At 34.2% G+C, this 6,360-nt stretch overlaps 1 non-coding gene across 1 annotated transcript; it reads left to right on the top strand.

The window, feature by feature from the left end:
* The first annotated feature begins 2,927 nt into the window (after positions 1-2,927).
* Positions 2,928-3,087, top strand: LOC123937625. The gene has a single exon (XR_006817505.1). It is a non-coding gene; the product is annotated as a U1 spliceosomal RNA (small nuclear RNA).
* The last annotated feature ends 3,273 nt before the right edge of the window (positions 3,088-6,360 follow it).

The raw sequence follows: 6,360 nt of genomic DNA, 5'->3' as shown, positions 1-6,360 counted from the left end.
TAAATAGCAGTATAATGTCAGACAGCCTTTCCATGTCTGGTACTTGCAACCAATATCAACCTTGTAAGGTTATATATATACCCTTGAATGGTTTTATATATATATGCCCTTGCATGTATGTATTTCATATGCAAATACACACATGTTTGTGGTGTGATAGATGTGTATATTTATATATGAGTATATATGTATATGCACAGCCTTATTTATTTGGATGTACACAAATCTTCATATTCTTTTTTTAAACTATTTTATTATTTATTTGAGAGAAAGAGAGCATGTGAGAGCGAGCAGGAGCTGTGGGGAGAGGCAGAGGGAGAGGGAGAAGCAGACTTCCCACTGAGCAGTGAATCCGACCCAGGACTCCATCTCAGGACCTTGGGATCATGACCCGAGCCAAAAGCAGATCTTAAACCTACTGAACCACCAAGTTACCCCCCCAATATTCATATTCAAGAGTTGAAACGCATGTATTAGGGTATGCCAGTGAAATCAGCTACTGTGAGTACTCCAAATATTGTCTTATTTTCTAGGTAGTTTTTGCAATTCTAGATTATTTCCTCATTGCTCTACAAATTTTCAACTATTCACTATTTTATGACTACAATGTTACTACATTAATGAAAAATGAGAAACGGTGATCATATTACTGAAACAGAGAAGAAGCTAAATATAACTATATAGCTGTGATGTTCAGATGTTCGGAAGGCATTATATATGATAAATTATTGCCTTCTGCTTAAATATTCCCATATATTCTAGAAAATTATATTGAAGTATGAAATAGTTTTCAGTTTTTAATATAAATGTACTACTGTTTCAAAGCACACTTTCTTTAGAATTATTCAACTTATGATGCATCTCGGATATCTATGCTTAGATGAAACAAGTTGATTGCAATTAGGCAAAGATTTATTATTTCATTTTTGTTATAAATTTAGAATTATTTGCATTCATAGTAAAAGCTAAAAACATGTTCACAGTAACTGTATAGAATTATGTAAAAATATAACTATCCCTCTCTAGTCAAGAAAAGCCAATAGGTTAGCAAAAGCTTAGCAAACACGTCATTAAGCAATGAAAAAAGTTAAGAATTATTGGCTGTTATTGGCCTTTCAGTATAGGAAGTGATTTTTTACGGACATTTTTTTTTTTTGAGGTAAAATTAAATAGAATAGTAAAGCTACAATTCAAAGATTTTTGACAAATGTGTACACCCATCAAGACATAATACACTTCCATCCACCCAAAGAGTTCACCTGTGTTTGACCCACAATAGTTAATCACTTTTTAAATTTATATCACCATGGATTCGTTTGCTGATTTTGAGTTCATTCAAAAGAAATGACTCCATATGTACTATTCTGTAGTTAGATTCTCCAATTAACATAATGTTTTTGAGAATCCTTATTGCCATATGATGAATCAGGGATTTATTTTTTATTGTTAATTAGTGTTGCACTGTATGAATATACTACAGTTTATTTATCTCTTGTCCTAAAGATGGGTAATTGAGTTATTTCTGGGTTTGGGCAGTTTTGGTGGAGCTGCTATAAATATACATAAGCAGTCTGTTTTCGGCTTAAATTATGATATCTATTCAGTAATTAGCTAGAAGTGGAGTTGCTGGGCTGTAGACTAAGTATATGTTTAATTCTGTAAGAAAATTTCAAAGAGTTTTTCAGAGTTTTGTATGAATTCACATTCTTTCTGAATTATATGAATATCCTATTTGCTCTACATCTTTCCTAATACTTGATTATTTCACTTTTTTAAATCATCTTACATATTTAATCTTTAAAATTCTAGAGGATGTAGAGTGGTATCTCATTATAGTTTTAATTTTTATTTTCCTGATGAATAAAGATATTGACTACCATTTATTTTCTTACTTGACATTCATGTCTCCCTTGATAAAGTTTGTACCCAAGTTTATAAGTTTTACTCATTTTTTAGAATTAAATTTTTTATCTTTTTGTTTTTCACCTGTAAGATTTCTTTGTATTTTCTCAATAAAAAGCACCACACACATATCACAAATACTTTCTTTCATATGTAACTTCCATTTCATTTTCTTACAGTGATTTTTAATGAGCAGTTTTTCATTTTGCTGAAATCTGATTTTTGTTAAGATTAGTTCCTTTTGCATCCTTTGTAAGTCATCTTTTCCTATCATAAGGCAGATGAATTATTCTTTTGTTACCCTTTTATTTCTCGATGCTTTATAGATTAATTTTTTGTCTTTAGGTCTATGAAATATCTTGAATTAATTTTCATGTATGTTGCTACATAAGAGTAGGATTTTTTTCCCATTTAATTATCTACTTGTTCCAATTTAACTTGTTGAAAATTTTTTTTATTTCTCTCTTTCCATTTCCTTACTACTTACATAAATGTGTGAATCTCTTTCTGGATACTTTATTCTCTTTCAGTGAACTATTGATCGGTTATTATGCCAATGACATATTATCTCGAATACTGTAATTTTATACTAAATTGTGAAATCAGCTAGTGTGAGTACTCCAAATATTGTCTTTATATTTTAGGTAATTTTGACAAATTCTAGATTATTTGTTAATTTTCCTTACAATTGTGTAATCAGCTTGGCAATTTCTACAAAAAACCACTACTGAGAGTTTAATTGGGGTTGTGTGTGTGTCTGTATATATATGCATGTATATATATGTATATATACATATACATGTATATATGCATATACATATACATGTATATGCATATATGTATATATAGCTGTATTTAACTACAACATGTACAAATATTTATATATAAATTTCTCTATATAAAATATATACCTTGAATATATTTATATGATATAACATGGATTTTAATATCTTTACATGAAAGATATTAAATGGTTTTTATAAGACATATTTGGGAGATAATATAATATTGTCAGAAAAGGAAAGGAACTTACTGGAAGGGGAGATACCATGATCATGAAGATGGTTTTCCCAGGGTGAGCCTTATCTATTACATTCCAGATGTCCTGACCCCTGAATTTCCCCAAATGTGGGAAACTTGACTGCATAATTTGTGGTAGTGGGGGACTGCATTTGCACTCTCATCCAACCTTTAAATGGTTGAAAGATAAAATGAGTGAATGAATGAATGAATGAATGAATGAATAAATAAATGGGAAGATTTTAAAATTTCAGGGACAATAGAAATTTTGTTCAGAAGCAGGGCCATTTAAATTCTCCTTATCTATAGGTCAGAAAGCTAAATGAAAATAGGTTATTTTGTTATTTTCTTTTTTTCCAGCTTCTCATAATAACTTGAAGATACAGCATGGAGGTAATTTTCCAGGGTCACAGATGTGGTTAACAGGGGAATATTTTCTGAACCCCATTGGTGTCCTCTCAATCAGTTACACATACAACTTCAAGATCAGAATGGGCTATCATAACATCAAAATTGATATTCCATATTTGGAAAAGAAATTATAACATTCCAAAGTATTCTATTTTCATCAAATGGTATGTTGTACTTCTAAGACTTTGTTCAGTATATTCTTTCTATTCAGAATGCTTTCCCCATTTTCCACATGTCTGAGACCTTACCATCCTTGAAGGTCAAGTTCTCCATTCTTTTTTTTAAATTTTTTTATTTATTTATGTATGTATTTTTTTATAAACATATAATGTATTTTTATCCCCAGGGTACAGGTCTGTGAATTGCCAGGTTTACACACTTCACAGCACTCACCATAGCACATAACCTCCCCAATGTCTATAATCCACCAAACTCTCCCTACTCCCCTCACCCCCGACAACCCTCAGTTTGTTTTGTGAGATTAAGAGTCACTTAGGGTTTGTTTCCCTCCCGATCCCACCTTGTTTCATTTATTCTTCTCCTATCCCCCTAACACCCCATGTTGCATCTCCACTTCCTCATATCAGGGAGATCATATGATAGTTGTCTTTCTCCGATTGACTTATTTCACTAAGCATGACACCCTCTAGTTCCATCCACGTCGTCACAAATGGTAAGATTTCATTTCTTTTGATGGCTGCATAGTATTCCATTGTATATATATATACCACATCTTCTTTACCCATTCATCTGTTGATGGACATCTAGGTTCTTTTCATAGTTTGGCTATTGTAGATATTGCTGCTATAAACATTTGGGTGCATGTGTCCCTTCAGATCACTATGTTTCTATCTTTAGGGTAAAAACAGAGTAGTGCAATTGCTGGGTCATAGGGTAGTTCTATTTTCAACATTTTGCAGAACCTCCATGCTGTTTTCCAGAGTGGTTGCACCAGCTTGCATTCCCACCAACAGTGTAGGAGGCTTCCCCTTTCTCTGCATCCTTGCCAGCATCTGTCATTTACTGACTTGTTCATTTTAGCCATTCTGACTGGTGTGAGGTGGTATCTCATTGTGGTTTTGATTTGCATTTCCCTGATGCCGAGTGATGTGGAGCACTTTTTCATGTGTCTGTTGGCCATCTGGATGTCTTCTTTGCAGAAATGTCTGTTCATGTCTTCTGCCCATTTCTTGATTGGATTATTTGTTCTTTGGGTGTTGAGTTTGTTAAGTTCCTTATAGATTTTGGACACTAGCCCTTTATCTGATATGTGGTTTGCAAATATCTTCTCCCATTCTTTCCGTTGTCTTTTGGTTTTGTTAACTGTTTCCTTTGCTGTGCAAAAGCTTTTGGTCTTGATGAAATCCCAATAGTTCATTTTTGCCCTTGCTTCCCTTGCCTTTGCCGATGTTCCTAGGAAGATATTGCTGTGGCTGAGGTCGAAGAGGTTGCTGCCTGTGTTCTCCTCAAGGATTTTGATGGATTCCTTTCTCACATTAAGGTATTTCACTCATTTTGAGTGTAAGGAAGTGGTCCAATTTCATTTTTCTACATGTGGCTGTCCAATTATCCCAGCACCATTTATTGAAGAGGCTGTCTTTTTTCCATTGGATATTCTTTCCTGATTTATCAAAGATTAGTTGACCATAGAGTTGAGGGTCTATTTCTGGGCTCTCTATTCTGTTCCATGGATCTATGTGTCTGTTTTTGTGCCAGTACCATGCTGTCTTGATGATGACAGCTTTGTAATAGAGCTTGAAGTCCGGAATTGTGATGCCACCAACTTTGGCTTTCTTTTTCAATATTCCTTTGGCTATTCGAGGTCTTTTCTGGTTCCATATAAATTTTAGGATCATTTGTTCCATTTCTTTGAAAAAAATGGGTGGGACTTTTATAGGGGTTGCATTAAATGTGCAGATTGCTTTAGGTAGCATAGACATTTTCACAATATTTGTTCTTCCAATCCAGGAGCATGGAACATTTTTCCACTTCTTTGTGTCTTCCTCATTTCTTTCATGAGTACTTTAAGTTTTCTGCGTATAGATTCTTAGCCTTTTTGGTTAGGTCTATTTCTAGGTATCTTATAGTTTCGTGTGCAATTTTAAATGGGATTGACTCCTTAATTTCTCTTTCTTCTGTCTTGTTTTAGGTATAGAGAAATCCAACTGATTTCTGTGCATTGATTTTATACCCTGACACTTTACTGAATTCCTGTACAAGTTCTAGCAGTTTTGGAGTGAAGTCATTTGGGTTTTCCACATATAGTATCATATCATCTGCAAAGAGTGATAGTTTGGGGTGCCTGGGTGGCTCAGTGGGCTAAAGCCTCTGCCTTTGGCTTGGGTCATGATCTCATGGTCCTGGGATCGAGCCCCTCATCGGACTCTCTGCTCTGCAGGGATCCTGCTTCCTCCTCTCTTTCTCTCTCTGCCTACTTGTGATCTCTATCTGTCAAATAAATAAACATAAACCTTAAAAAATAAAAAAGAGTGATAGTTTGACTTCCTTGCCAATTTGGATGAATTTAATTTCCTTTTGTTGTCTGATTGCTGAGGCCAGGACTTCTAGTACTATGTTGAATAGCACTGGTGATAATGGACATCCCTGCCATGTTCCTGACCTTAGCAGAAAAGCTTTCAGTTTTTCTTCATTGAGAATGATATTTGCAGTGGGATTTTCATAGATGGCTTTGATAATATTGAGGTATGTGCCCTCTATCCTTACACTTTGAAGAGTTTTGATCAGGGAGGGATGCTGTACTTCGTCAAATGCTCTTTCAGCATCTATTGAGAGTATCATATGGCTCTTGTTCTATCTTTTATTAATGTGTTGTATCAAATTGATTGATTTGCGAGTGTTAAACCAACCTTGAAGCCTTGGAATAAATCCCACTTGGTCGTGGTGAATAATCCTTTTAATGTACTGTTGAATCCTATTGGCTAGTATTTTGGTAAGAATTTTTGCATCTGTGTTCATCAAGGATATTGGTCTGTAGTTCTCTTTTTTGGTGGGATCCTTGTCTGGTTT

This window comes from Meles meles, chromosome 2 (assembly GCF_922984935.1).
Source record: "Meles meles chromosome 2, mMelMel3.1 paternal haplotype, whole genome shotgun sequence".
NCBI lineage: Eukaryota > Metazoa > Chordata > Mammalia > Carnivora > Mustelidae > Meles > Meles meles.
Note: the sequence above shows the minus strand (reverse complement) of the source record. Positions and strands in the feature narration are given on the sequence as shown.